Genomic DNA, 15,350 nt, shown 5'->3' with positions numbered 1-15,350 from the left:
GCTCCAGGGAGCCGCTCGCCGGCCGCGCCCACCCACTTTGGGTGGAGCTTGCTCGCGGTGCCTGCGGCCGCGGCTTCCTCTTCCCCAGCGAGAGGCGCTTTTCCCTGATGGGCTCTAAGGGGCCCGCTTCCCCAGCGCCCCTGATTTGTGACCTGTTTTCCGCCCGCCACCACTCTCTATAAAGCATAACTTAAATTACATTATTAGTTTGTCTTTTTTATGGATAGATTTCCTGGCATGCTTTCCAAAAGTTCCAAAAGTTGTCGGCACGTTTAGAATCTCTTACAAATTGTGAGCCCAGAACATACCCCGGACCAACTGAGCCACAATTTTTGGAAACTCCCTAGGGATTCCGGTGTGCAGGAAATTTGGGGAACCAGTGCCCTGAGACCTTGCTGCTCCGAGTGTGGTTTGCGGACGGGCAGCATCATGAGAAATCAGAACCACAGACCTACTTGAATCAGCGCAATCTCCAGGGCGTGTGGTGCACGTTCAAATTTGAGAAGCGCCGTTTCAGAGGCTTGAGTGAATGGAGGTGTCTTGGTTTTAGCAGGATCACTTGTTTAAGGATGTCCTTGGATGAGGGTAACAATGACAGGATGGATTGTCTGATGATCCACCGGGTGTGGCTTGTTCACATCTTGCATCATTCCAAATCGTTAAGCGGGTCCTTATCAGAAGGTGATGAACAGGTCTCTGCAGAGAAGCGCAGTTTTGAAAACAAGCCCGGGGCTTGCCGCCCAGCCCTGATCTGGGATCCTCACATCGTACTCGCTCCTGAGCTCAGTCGCGTCATCTGTACAGTGAAGATGATGATCATAACGCCTGTCTCAGAACGTCATGAGGACTGTACCAGGGCGTCCGGGAAGTGGGTGCACCTGTTGCTTTTCTTGATTGCCGCTCTAGCCCCGCTCCATGGGACAGGGTCACACACATCCCTCGGTCTGACAACTCCCAGAGTCTCAAATGGTTTCCTTTGTGTTGGATCTGGCTTTCTGCTCCTACTGTGCATGGGCGTGGCAGGGTACCTCCCTGAGCTCTTTGAATCTTTTCTCGCCTTTCAAGTGGACTGTTAATTACCGCCGTTTGGGGAATGAATGGCATTATATGAACCGACAGTTGCATTTGTCACATGCCCCTGTGCTAGCCCCGTTTACCACCAACTTTCAGTTCTCCCAACACACTGCATGTTAAGCAGCTGCCAGGATCCAGGCCATGCCTTTGTTTCTTCTGTCTCTTTCTTTCCTGTGAACAGATCCTTTGCTCCAGCTTGGGCTCTCTGCAGTTTGCTCCCCAATGCGTTTTTTCCAAGGTCCCACATTTCTAAGTGACAAATGCACCTTTTTTTTTTTTATTTTAACACCAAGCAAACAATCTTACCATCTCCTTCTGTTTACACCTCCTTCCCTCTCTCTCTCCCAGGAAACAGTAGTAGAATTCTGTCTCCCACTCATGAAATCTTAGAACAGTGGTTCTCGGGGTGCCTGAGTGGCTTAGTCAGTTACGTGTCTGACTTCGGCTCCAGTCATGATCTCACGGTTCACGCATTCGAGCCCCGTGTCGGGCTCTGTGCTGACAGCTCAGAGCCTGGAGCTGCTTCGGATTCTGTCTCTTCCTCTCTCTCTCTCTGCCCCCCACCCCTTTCTCTCTCTCTCTTTCAAAAATAAATAAACATAAAAAAATATGTTTTTTAGAACAGTGGTTCTCAACCCTGGCTGCACGTTAGAGTCACCCAGGAGCTTTTGGAAATGATGACAGCTGGGGTCTCCACCCACGCTTGTGAAATCAGAGTCCCAGGTCGTCCTCCTTTCTCCGCCCATCACTGGCCTGGCTGACTTATACACCTGTCCTGTCCATTCCCCTTCTCATGCTCTGTCTAGCTTTTCTGTGCTCTGGACCTAGGCACCTTAAACCCCTTCTCATGAGGCTGCCAGCATCACCTCCCTAAAACATCTAAGATTTTATGGGTTTCAGTGTGCAAGACTGGTAATTGCAAAGCATTTTGAGTCCTCTTAGCTATTATGCCTGTAGTTCAAGTAACAGCACTCAGGTGGGAAATGGGGGCCCTGAGCTCAGCCCCCCGCCCCCCCGGCAGGCTCCTTCCTCCCTTGGACACAATTCTCAGCCCAGATAAGATCCTACTTCCTCTAGATAAGCCTTATTTAATAACTCAAGCCCCCACCCATATTTTCTGCCTTTGAACTTCTACAACCCTTTCCTTCTGTAGCACTGAGTAGACGGTTCTCGAATGTGCTGGGTTATCTTTAACTATTCAGGCATATAATTTCCTGTTACCCCATCTTGATTTAATCTCCATAAGGGCAGAGTCCGAATCATATTTTGAATATCCAGTGGCAAGGTGACTTGTGTGCCCTGGGTGCTAACATTATTTGTTAGTTAAATGGGCACAGCCATGAACCATTGTATGAAATCATTTTTTTTAATTTTTTTAATGCTTATTTATTTTTGAAATAGACAGAGCATGGGTAGGGGAGAGGCAGAGAGAGAAGGAGACACAGAATCCGAAGCAGGCTCCAGGCTCTGAGCTGTCAGCCCAGAGCCCGACGCGGGGCTCGAACCCAGGAACCTTAAGATCATGACCTGAGCTGAAGCTGGACGCTCAACCGACGGAGCCATTCAGGCGCCCCAAAGTGAGATCTTAAAGGTCCGGCATGAACGTCTTCACCAAGGAATCTTTGTGCACAAGGAGCATAATCCCACTCAAACTAATCTACGTGAAAAGAGATTTAGGGAAAGCGTTCGAGGGAATCTCTCTGCACTGACTGCAGAAAAAGGCCTAAGAATCACAGTCATCTGCAGTCTGTTTCTCAGTCTGTCGCTCCTTGGGTCTGCTGTCCTCCTTAGCCTCTCTCCGGGCATCTGTTAGACTACTCCGGGAAACTACTGGTTTCCCGTGGACGTGGGTGCCTGCGTGTGCACCTATGTATAAGTGTGCCCGTGTGTGCATGTTTTTTCCTGCCCCCTTTCTCTCCGAGGCTTCATGCCCTCACAGCCCCACGTCTCTGGGCTGCATGCCTCTTCACTCTTCTCTGCAGATCAGCTCTTCGATGAGACTCTGAGTTTCTGCCCCTGTAACTGGGGTTTTCCAAAGGCTTTGGCGCAACCCAAGCAGCCCCGACCTTACGTGGTCTGGCCCCTTCTCTCCCCACGGCTACTCATTCCCGAAAGAGAAGCTCAGGCCCACCTGACGTTCAGGCTCTCTTCCCCAAGCCCAAACGGCGTCAGCCTGGAAGGGATGAGACTATGCCTCTTGTAGGTCAAGCCAAAAGGGTAACAGAGACAGAATTCTGATATACCTGTTTTAGCTAGATGATTGCATTCACTGGCCCCAGCTTTTTCGCCACTCTTTGCCACGTGGCTTTGCTCCTCCCATGAAGGGGACTGGAGACATTTTCTCTCTCCTCGACGCTAAGCTCAGCTGGGAGACTTGCTTTGGCCTTCTGAGAGTGACAGCGTGCGGGTTCCAAGCTTGGGCCACAAGAGAACATGTGTGTGGCTGTCTCAGGCTTCTGCCATTGCCACAAAGGACGTTTCTGCTTGAGCCTGACAAGGGAGAAGGGAGACGTGAGGAACAAAGCTGAGTCATCCCAGCTGAACCCAGCGTGGATCAGCCTACATCAGCTGGCCCTCCGCCGGTCTATGCATCTTGGCCGTAAATGATTGCGAGCCATTGGGTCGTGGGATGAGTTATTAGGTAGCAATTTTGCGGCAATGGCTGAGTTGTACATTCTCTTCACGAGTGCTTTCCCTCCGCCAATCAACATGCTCCAGTATCTCGTCTTTGAAACCAAAACCAGGGCTCCTGGGTGGCTCAGTCGGTTAGGTGTCCGACTTCGGCTCAGGTCATGATCTTGCGGTTTGTGGGTTCGAGCCCCGTGTCGGGCTCTGGGCTGACAGCTCGGAGCCTGGAGCCTGCGTCCAATTCTGTGTCTCTGGCTCTCTCTGCCCCTCCCCTGCCCACACTCTGTCTCTCTCTCTCTCTCTCTCTCTCTCTCCCTTAAAATTAAATAAAACACTAAAAAAAAATTTTTTTTAAAACAACAAAACCAACCAACCGAACAAAATTCCTTTATGTCCTTATGCCTCTCCTAACCATTGCATGATTTCACTTTTTCCCTTCACAGCCAAGTTAAAGGAAGAGTCTGTGCCTTTCCTCCTCTTTCCCTGACCATCACCACCATCATCATTTTCTTCATCATCATCAAAATTACAAGCCTACATAAAAATAGAGTGAAGAGTACAGAGAACCCCAATGGACCTCATTTGTTGCCATGCTAACTGCCCCCAGCCCCAACCACCCCCCTGCTTTTTTTTTTTTGGCTAGAGTATTTTTTTTACTTTCTCTTTATTTTTTTATTTTTATGTGTGTGTTTATTTTTTAAGTTACATCCAAGTTAGTTAGCATATAGTGCTATAATGATCTCAGGAGTAGATTCCAGTGATTCGGGCCCTATGTATAACACCCAGTGCTCATCCCAAAAAGCATCCTCCCTAATGCCCCTTACCCATTTAGCCCATCCCCCCCACCCACAACCCCTCCAGCATCCCTCAGTTTGTTCTCTGTATTTAAGAGTCTGCTGGAGTATTTTTTTAAGTGTATTCATTTATTTTGAGAGAGAGAGAGAGAGCAGGGGAGGGGCAGAGAGAGAGGGTAAGAGAGAGAAGCCCAAGCAGGCTCCACAGGGTTAGCACAGATCCCCACGTGGGGCTCAGTCTCACAACCGTGAGATCACGACCTGAGCCAAAATCAAAAGTCAGTCACTTAACCGACTGAGCCACCCAGGCACCCTGCTTATTATAATTTTGTAATTATATCTTCATTCTATTATCATACCCAGCAAAATGAACAGTAGACCCTTAAAACCGTCTAACACCCACAGACCCTCAAACTCAGCATATTCACAACTTCTCTCCTCTTCCCCCGCCCCTCCTCCAGGGTCTTCTGGTCCCAAGGAATGGGACTGCCATCCCCCCAGCTGACTGAACCCATGGCTTCTTCCCTTCTCTCACCCCCTGCACTTATCAAATGGCCCATCAACGTTGATTTTACCTTCCCATCTTCAGTTACGGCCAACGAAGGCCCTGATCCTTCTAGTTGCCATGGTCAGCTACGATCCCATCAGAAGAAGAGTATTTGGGGATCAAATTGGGCCACGCCCCAACCACGGGGAGAGAATTCTGCTCAGAGCTTTCTTCCCCCAAACTCCTCCAGATCTCCCTAGTTCTCCTTCAGTTCCTGCAACAATACTCAGACCTTCTACCACTAACAAATATGGTACTAAAGCAAAAGAGAGTAGGATTAGAAGGGAGAGTCCTGGAGTCAGAAAGGCACACCCTATGGTGTATTATTGTCAACAGAGCGGGAGGTCCGGGCTCAAGGGGGTGGCCATGAGACCAGAGACAAGGAGACAAGTAGGAGACATCTGAATGCACAGGCAAAAAGGAAACTCCGTGATGGATGGGCTTTGTAGTTTGGCAGATCCAACTTTGAATCCTGGCTCTACCATTTCCTCTTTGACCTTAAGATAGTTGTTGAATCCCTCTGGACTTTGTGTGCTCTGTACAATGGGAATAATTATATATATATGCCACGGGGTTGTTGTGAGAATTATGTGAGGCAGTTAATTCTCGTGTGGTGCTCAGCACAGGGCTCAGCACATAATAGGTCATCCAAAAATAGCAGTCTTTAATTTTTTCCCCCATTTGCTGCTGACTTCTGCCTTTCACCCTCAAGATACACCTGTGGTTGGCAGGCCTCTGTGATAGCCCCCAATAATCACTGCTTCCTGGTATTCATGTCCTTGGGTAATTACCCTTCTCCTCGAGTGCGGACTGGACCTTGTGGGTTGCTTCTAACTCAAAGAATAAAACAAAGGTGATGGGATAGGATGAGGTTACAAAATATTGGGACTCCCGTCTTCCCAGCAGGCTCTCCTCCTTTTCTTGGCCTGTACACTTTGACGAAACACACTGCCATGTTGGAGAAGCCTACGGCAAACAGTTGAGGGTGACCTCTGGCCAACAGCCGAGTAGGAGCTGAAGCCCTCAGTCCAACAGGACTGAAGAGGAACTGAATCTTGCCAACAACCATATGGGCATAGAAGCAGATCCTTCTCTGGTCAGACCTTCAGATGAGACCCTAACCCTGGGAGAGGCCCCCGCAGCAGGCAACCTAGTAAAGCTATGCCTAGATTCCCGACCCACAGAAATTGTAAGGTAATCAATATGTGTTGGTTTAATCCATTGAGTCTGGGGGTAATTTGTGATGCAGTATAACCGACACATAGAGTCGGAATCTTGCACTGCACAAGACTACTCTAGGCTTGGTGGTCCCGAACTGACACAAGGAGAGAGCATCTGAACAAAGAGGGTCCTGACCGGAGAGGGGACCTTGACACGGCATCCAGCCATTGTACAAGTCTCTTCTTAACCAAGCCAGATGCACGGTGTGACAAGAATCGATGTAGTTGTGGTGATAGCTGGGCAAAATAGCCCAAATGTGTCCCGCTCTGGAAGACCTTCAACGTGTGGTTCTTTTTATCCCAGTTTTACCCTTATCTCCAGGGTTGAGTTCTCTTGGACCCGTCCAGCACGGCCAAGGTGGTTAGCTAGAGCCACTGCCCTTTGGCTCAGGCAAGGAACCAGAACATCCTGCCTGAAACATACCTTTAACTTAAAGAAGTAGAACCACATTCTCTTTCTTCTTTTTCTAGGCTTGTGGTGAGAAAGACCTTTGGGTTGGGCCCCAATCACCACTAACCACTCAAGTCTGACTTTGGAAAACTCTTCCCAAAGAAGAATTTGCCTCATCTATAACACAGAGGAGACCCTGCCCTACCTCCCTCACGGGGCCGTTGTAAGGAGAACTCGGCAGGTTAATTAACCTCTCCGTACCTCAGTTTCTTCACCAGTCAGTTAAGGACCACAGTACCTACCTCACAGGTTGTGAGGATTAAACAAGAAAACGCATATAAAGCATGTGGCCAAACTCATGGCTCGGAGGGAATGTTAGCTCTTATCGCCATCATTCCTGCGATCCGTGTGAACACCACGAAGCGCTACACGTCCGTAACCTGACACTGGGTTCTCAAATATTGGCTCAAAGAAAAAATGAATGGATGGCTGGCCACCATTACATTGGCCAAGGTCAACCCAAAGTGAGCTGGAAGTCAATGGTTAGGTAAAGGTCCCTCCGCTTTGCCTTCGGATTGAGCAAGAGAGATTCCACCCCTCGGCCACGTTCTCGCCCTACTGGCCATCTCCCAAGGAGCCTTGAGGAGTCACTGATTGTCTAATTGGCCAGTTCAAAGAGGTCCCCCCGGGCTGTCACCTGTAGCTTCGTCCTTGCTCCCAGCTGTGCTGTGGCAACAGATTCCTTGCCCTCTCTCGGCACCCGTTCTTTGCGTGTCCCCCCGGAGCGATCCAGTGTTCAGGGCTTAAACCCAGTACCTTCTCCTCCCTGGTTGGGTGCTCACCATGCCGTTCCAAGCTGGCTTCTCTAATTCGCCCTCCTCCAGCTTCTGTCTGACCATCAGTGTTCCCGCAGCTGTGACTGGCCCACCGGGGTACCGCCACAGGCCAGGCTTAATCACTGCCTCTCACTTCAAATCCTTTTTAGTCTGGAGTGGCCAGATTCCATCTGACAAGAGACGCCTAATTGCCCTCTGATTACCCACGGGGACAGGTGCTTGAGCAGTGTGGTTTCCACCCACAGCCCAATGCAAGGTTTTTGCGTTTGATAAATCCTTCCACCAGCTCTGTGCCCTGCCCCACCAGACACACCTGTGGCAGAGGTGAGGAGGCACACATTCAGGGGTTTGGGGTTTACATTAGGGGCAGAATTCCTCACGCTCCCTTCACCGCCACGGCCAGCCTCGAGGTCCAGCCCACCATCGTCTCACCCGATCTCCAGGTGCGCCCTGCACCCAGGCTCACTCTTTCCAATCCTTCCTCCGCATGACTGCCAACGGGTCCTTCCCGCGTGCCAGGGATTGCCGCGGTGTCCCTTAGCTTCAGGACAGAGTCCCAACGCCTCAAGCCTTGCAAGAGAAGCCTCCCAGCCTTATTTCTTGCCATCCGGCACGCGGCCTGGCACGTCGTAGATGCCAACAGGTACTTCCGAGCTAAGTCAGTGTGTTTCCCACTAATGCCAAGAAGCAGCAGAAACAACAGCGGGACGTGTTGTGACATTTCGCTCGGTGGAACGTCTCTTGGTCCCGAAAGCAGTTCATAGGAAACATTAATTTTTGCCTTGAACTTTTAAAAGATGAAACTATCGCTTTTCTAGCATGCTGATGACGTTTTCATCTTCTACCTTTCCCTCATGTGCTTCATGGGCTCCCTGTGTCCTGTACGTTGACTTTGAAATACCATTCCCCCCTCTTCTTCTCAATCACTGAGGTCAATTTTTGGCCCAATTCTATAGCACTCTACATGCACGATCTCACTTATCTGTCCCCTGCGTTCGGGAGGCATAGGGATTTGAGCACAGGTAGGGACAGCTGTCGCCTCTCCTGCCTAGGTCCCTGCTCCTATATAAAGAGAAATGCCTTCATCTGTTTGCAGCTAGAATGGATGAAATGATGGTTCTGCTTGGCTTTTCCAGCCTTTTGTCATTCTTTCCCCCACTGGAGATGAGGTTAAGGGAGCTGATTTATACGGGTATTTCCTCCACCAAATGTACAAAAAACATATTCCACTGCTCACCAAAAACTCTCCCTTTGTCGCCTTCCTGCCCACCACTACCACCGGGAGGTCGTCCCCAGGGTCCTCTCCCAAGTAAATACACATCTGAGCAGAAAAAAATTGTCCAACAATCTCATGGAGTCACGGAGTTGGAGCCCACGTTAAGAATTCCTGTTCTGGGGGCGCCTGGGTGGCTCAGACGCCTAAGCGTCCAACGCTTGGTTTCGGCTCGGGTCATGAACTCACGGTTCGTGAGTTTGAGCCCCACATCGGGCTCTTGGCTGACAGCACGGAGACTGCTTGAGATTCTCTCTCTCTGCTCCCACGCAGCCCCACCCCCGCCGCTTCATGCTCTCTCTTTCTCTCTCTCTCTCAAAATAACTAAAAAAACTTAAAAAAAAAAAAAAAAGAATTTCTTGCTCCAGAGGTTGAATAGAAAAAGATTTTTCGCAAGTGATGTTTAGGGCAGCTGACACTAAACAGAGCCAGCAACTTGGTTTAGAATTTTCGATCTTTCCCTTGTTTTTTGTTGTTGTCGTCGCCATCGTTTTAAGTCCTGGAGTCAGCGACTATTTCGAATGGCTTGCCTCCAGCTCAGTGGTGTCCTCCAACATCCCAAAGGGCGGGCAGCCCAGGAAAGGAAGCACCGTCGTCTCAGAAGGGAGCACGTTCTCCTGTGCGATCGCGTGTGACAATAAATCTTGACCATAGACGCGTGGCTTGCTTACTTCCCTCCTACCCAGATTTACCATCTGGCACCGAATAATCGCCACAGAGCCTCACGTGTTTATAGTATCTGTGATCATGGGAGTGAGCCTGCTCGTAATGGCTTCAGGTTGGTTCTTTCAGATATTTATTGGGGATCTCTGTGTGAGATGCCGTGGCAGCCACAGTCGGGCCACCTGGGCCAGTGCCATTTTAGTGGTAAAAGGCACAAAAACATCGGCGTGAGATTTCCCCTTGCTTACAGCCGGGTTGCGGGAAAAAAGGCTCTCCGTGAGTTTCAATCCCATCATCATCACACACATACTTTTTATTAAGCTTCTATATAGCAAGCAACGAAAGTATGTAAATCCGGAAGAAAGGGCCTCAGTGTCCTCTGGAGAAAGTGGAAGAACTTTTTTTTTTTCTTTCAAATCACCTTGAGACATTAAGAACCTTTGGTGGCTGGTTGTCTTTGCCAAAAAGTGCTGTTTGAATATTATAATTGGACGACGAATTACGTAAGCACTGTTGTTTCTATTTAAACTGCTTCAGGGAGACGACAATAAATAGTAAGGATAAACTGGGGCGCCTGGGTGGCTCAGGTGGTTGCACGTCCGGCTGCACCTCAGGTCATGATCTCGCGGTTCGCGAGTTCGAGCCCCGCTGCTGTTAGCAGCGGATCCTCTGTCCCCCTCTCTCCGCCCCTCCCCCACCTGCGCTCTCCCCCAAATAAATACATCTTTTAAAAATAAAAATAAAGAAAAGAAAGAATAAAAATAAAAATAATAAGGGTAAATTTCTTCAGCGGCGGCCCGCTCATGGTGCTGAGACCAGCTGGGAAGGCATAGCCGTCTCCGTGGAGTGATTTCAGGGGTTCGAGGAAGAACCCCACCCCGGGCTTAAAAGTACACACTGAGGTATCGGGGTACCCGAAAAAACAACAACGGCAAATATTCCCTGGAAGGCTGTCTCAGCACCCTCCAGAGCCCCTATAATTGAACAAGTGGGTTTATTGCCCATCCCAGCGAAGTCTGGAAAAGTCTGGCTGGAGATACAACTTGGAGAGTTTTGAACTCTATTTTTAGGACCTCTAGCTATCTAAAGGCCACCACCCAGGTCCTTTTACATTTCTGAGGCCTGACACCATCCTTCTGGGTGCTGGCCGCCAGGACTCCCCAGGGGAGCGCCCTGGGGCCTCAGGAGCCTCCCCCACCGTGGGCCCGTGGGAGACCCTGGCCCCCAGCCAGCGGTTCGGGACAGACCAGCTCAGGGATCTTGCCTGCCGCAGGGTCAGGCTGAGTCTGGCCCTGACTTTCCCCTGCCCTGCTGGTTCCCCTGGGAGTGTCTCCTTGTTAAATCCTGCGCACAAGTCCGAGTCTCAGGGTCTGTTTCTGGGACAAGTCCGAGTCTCAGGGTCTGTTTCTGGGGAACCGAGAGCTAATCGTTTAACAAGGCTTCTTGCATTTAACAAAGCAACATGCCTCTGAATGGCATGGAGAACCCTACCCCACCCCCAGGCTCCCTTCAATTTCTGGTATTCCAGAAGCAACTATGTTACATTCATCTTAGCTTTTTTTTTTTTGCTTTTTTTTTTTTTTTTTTTTGGTGTGTTCATTTACATGACATCTCTAAATCATGGTCTTACAGCGCTGTTTCCTTTTCTCTTGATTTTCCCAAACCGAATATGAAGATTAACACCTACACGCACACGTGCACACACACTTCTTCCGTTCTCCTAAACGGTTATAAACTGACAATACTAGGTTACTCTTCTATAGAACTTATTAATGGGTGGTTCGGTTGGTTAAGCCTCGACTCTTGCTTTCGGCTCAGGTCATGATCTCACGGTTCATGAGTTCAAATCCTGCATCAGGCAATAAACATATACATATATATCCTTTAGGCGTGGATTTTGTAATCCCCAAGGGCTCCAAAACTTTTAGGATCTTCTTCTTCCCCCTAGTGTTCTGGAATTTTCTAGGGATATGTAGCGCTGTGTCTTGCTGTGGCCTGTTTTACCACTGGACCAGGCGGAGTGGGCTCACATATTCTGGAAACCCATGATCTGCAGTCAGAAGTCTTCGTCTCTAATTGTTTCTTAAATGATGCCCTTGAGTGCCTTCGTGTTCTCACCTTTTCTTTCCTATTTTTCATTTCTTTTTCTTTTTGCTCTCTTTCCTGGAAGATTTCCCCACCTCTATCTTCTAAACTATCTACCGGGTTTTTAAATTTTTCTACACTATTTTTATGTGTTTATACTTTCTGCTGCTATGTTTTTTAATTTTTCATAATGTTTATTTATTTTTGAGAGTGGGGGAGGGGAGGAGAGGGGGAGACACAGAATCCGAAGCAGGCTCCAGGCTCCGAGCTGTCGGCACAGAGCCCCACGCGGGGCTCGAACTCACGAGCTGTGAGATCATGACCTGAGCCGGAGTCGAACGCCCAACCGACCGAGCCACCCAGGTGCCCTTAAGATTTTTTTAATGTGTCCTCTGGGTTTATTAAAAAATAGCATCCTGTTCTTATTTCAGGCATAAGGTATCTTCTCTTACCTATTTGAGGATATTCATCTCCCTGTCTAGATCCTGTCTTCTCCACTCTACTTTTTTCTGCTTGTGTCGGTCTTTGTCTTACATTACGGAGTTTCTTCAGCTGCCTGGCGATCCTTGGCTGCCCTCTCCGATTCAACTCAAAGCCAGTTGAATCCCTGTGCGCCTGGATGATGACGGGGAACTGGGGAAGCCCGGTGTTTGGAAGGCTCTGTGCTCAGGCTGGTCACGTGCCCCAGATATCTGCAGACAGGGTGCTTCCGGCTGCTAGAATCCCAGAGGCTTTGTGGAGGACAAGACTGGGAATCTCCCTGTTCATTAGACAGATTTTCTCTCAGTCTCCCTTACCCTCCTCTGTGCTAGATCCCCATTAATCCAGAGACCTTATGTTTCCTCCTTCATTGGCTGTAACTCCACACTTCTGATGGAGCAGGGGGCAAGGGGAAATTGCCTAAAGCGACGACTCTGTGTGTGTGTGTGTGTGTGTGTGTGTGTGCACGTGTGTGTTGTAAGACCTAAAATTTCATATGCTGCCTTGACATCTTAGAGCCTCATGGGGCCCCAAAGCTCTAACCGCAAGTTTCCCTACTCTGACCAGGCATGTTCCCCCCACCAACCAAGAAGGGCACCCCCCCCCCACCTCGACGAGATCCCCTGCCGGCCAGACCAGCCACATTTTACCCATTTCTCAACCTGACTTCACCTCCTTGCCAGCCCGTGACTTAAACAAACCAATCATACCCTCCCATGGGAAGCGGGGGGCACCCCGCCCCTTGTTACCGCACAGGCTGTCTCTACTGGTTCACTCTGCCCCTGACACAAGCTTTGTATGGCCCTTCGTGGCAGGCTGTGTTCGCCTCTCCCGAGCAGTGAGCGTATGTGACTAACAGACTACTGTCACCCACCCTGTCCGGGGTCAAGTGTCACGTGCTCGGCCATCACACGGTGTTCGCATCCCTCCCTCACCAATGGGGTGCAAAATCTGAAACAGGCTCCAGGCTCCGAGCCGTCAGCCCAGAGCCCGACGCGGGGCTCGAACTCACGGACCGTGAGATCATGACCGTAGCCGAAGTTCGACGCTCAACCGACTGAGCCACCCAGGCGCCCCCTGACTGCTTCTTAAACAGACCATCAGTCAGTTCTTCTGTTTCTTCCACAGGTAGACAGAAATGCTGTAAAGTCAGCCTGGAATTGATTCGGGCTCCATTTCCACTTCTAGCTGTGTGGCCTTGAGGAAGTTATTCAACTTTTCTATGCCTCAGTTTCCTCATCTGAGAAGTGGGAGCATTAACAGTACAGGGTTATGGTGATGAGTACATGAGCCCCTACATGCAGAGGGGGCTCACTTTGGGCTTCTTAATAAAGAGGGTAGACGAAGTGTGAGCATTTCCCGCTCGCTTCTGAAACCCTAATAAACAGACTGAACGGACATCTTCCCCAAAAGCACATTACCCCAGAAGGACAACAGAACAAGAGACAAGATTGCGGCCGCAAAATTTGGGACGCTGCGAGGCAAGAAATTTGGCTGGTGACTGATTCGGCAGAGTCAAGAAGCCAAAGGGAAAATTAGGTGGGTTAATGCAGGGTAAGTACTCAGAACGGTCACAGGCAGTGAAACCATTTTGGAGGCTCTTAGGCTGAGAGAGAAAGGAAATACTTGGGCGATCATGAGATAAATCCAGACCTCCTTAAAAAAAAGACGAGTACCAGTGGGCACCGTCTAGGAACGGGGAGGGGGGGTTGGGTGGAGGAGTGAGGGGGTAGGCTAACATTCCTAATGGAAAGCACGTTGTGAATCACGTCAAGTTGGGGGGAGGGGTTGGGGAAAGGACCATCTTCATACAAACAGCCAAAGGGAGTAAGTTGTATATTCAAAATTATATATAAAGTTTCACCACCGTTGTACATGGGGGGAGGATTTCAGGCAGTGCACCTCCGGTCTGGAGGCTGACGCCACATGGAATCAACACGGATCCAGCACATGGAGGGAAGCCCAGGGCATCGGGGACTGGAGTGAGGGATTTCTGATGGGGCTTCACTCGCCCAGGAGGGGGGCTGGGGTCACTCACTGGCTCGAGTTGCGTGTCCAGCTTTGATAATGGTACCCGCCCACCCCCACCCCCACCCCGCCCTCACCGCCCAGGGCTCACCCTCTTTGCCCCCCTGACTTTGCCCTGGAGCCCGCGTTGCTCCTAAGGAGAAATGGTACAGAGCCGCCTGGTGGTGGAGAAAAGACACACACGCTCCTGGTGAAAAACCACTGGATTTTATGACATCAGCTGGTGGGAATACACCTGCATAGTCGTGTACCCTTGATCCCTCCCAGGCGGGCAGGCAGCGTTTTAACGCGGTCAGCAGATGTTTGCAGCAATCTGTACTTGTCCCGCTAGCACAGTGACCACAGGTAATTATCTTAACTACCTGATAAAAACGTAATTGGCATGCTGTAATGCCAGCTATTGTCCGAAAAGCCTTTGACCGTCACTTGTGACGGCTCCTTGGTTATCTTTACAGGCACATCATCGAATCCAAAGTTGATCACTAGTTTGTGCCTTGATTAGAGTCAACAGCCAAATCGCGTCATCGCGGTCCTGAAAGGTTGGCTATCTGCCTCAGCCATGCGGTTTTGATTTTGATATTGTTAGGAAATAAGAGGTTAGTCCGATTCCTGCCAAACGCCCTGCAGCCACCCCTCTGTGCCAAGGATAAGCCTAATCTGTCAGAGGCTGCACGGCACGGGTGTCCGTTTGCAGGCTGCCTGGATTCCTGTTGCCTCTTCCGGACGCCCCGGTCATCTCATGCGGGCCTTTTGTCACGTTGCAAACAGCAGCGACGCGTGGCTGCCTTCTGAGAGCGCGTGGAGCGCAACATCCGGCAGCCGGGACGGGCTTTCGGAGTGTGGGCGGCCAAGCAGGTGCTTCCTGAGCCCGGCCACCCGCGGCTGCAAGTCTCACCTGCGTCTCCAGGGCTGTTGCGAACAGGCCAGGACGGCGACAAAGGGCTTCCTCGCCCGGTCATCAGCTGTGACTGCGGACGCACGTGTGCTTTTCCGCCTTCAAACCTCAGGCCCCGTGGAAGCAACCAGCCTCCTGCCCGAGCTCGGGGGGATGCTCCCATCTTGGATGCTCAATGAGACAGAGAGAGACAGAGAGACAGAGAGAGAGAGACTTTTTTTTTTTAATGCGATGACCGATGAGGGTCTGCCTCAACTTGCTTACGTGCTTCCGCCAATTTGGGCGATGTCTCGGCAGCCTGCCCAGCGTTGGGAAAAAGACAGCTTCTGGGCTGTGTTTAGGAAAGCCAAGACTCAGGACCACACACAGCAGCACCGTAAGAGCCTCAGCATGGTGAGAGACATTTCCAGGCGCTATGGAACAGCCCCCGACCAGA

Source organism: Acinonyx jubatus, chromosome A1, assembly GCF_027475565.1.
Source record: "Acinonyx jubatus isolate Ajub_Pintada_27869175 chromosome A1, VMU_Ajub_asm_v1.0, whole genome shotgun sequence".
In the NCBI taxonomy this organism is placed as follows: Eukaryota; Metazoa; Chordata; class Mammalia; order Carnivora; family Felidae; genus Acinonyx; species Acinonyx jubatus.
This window is presented reverse-complemented; position numbering follows the sequence as displayed.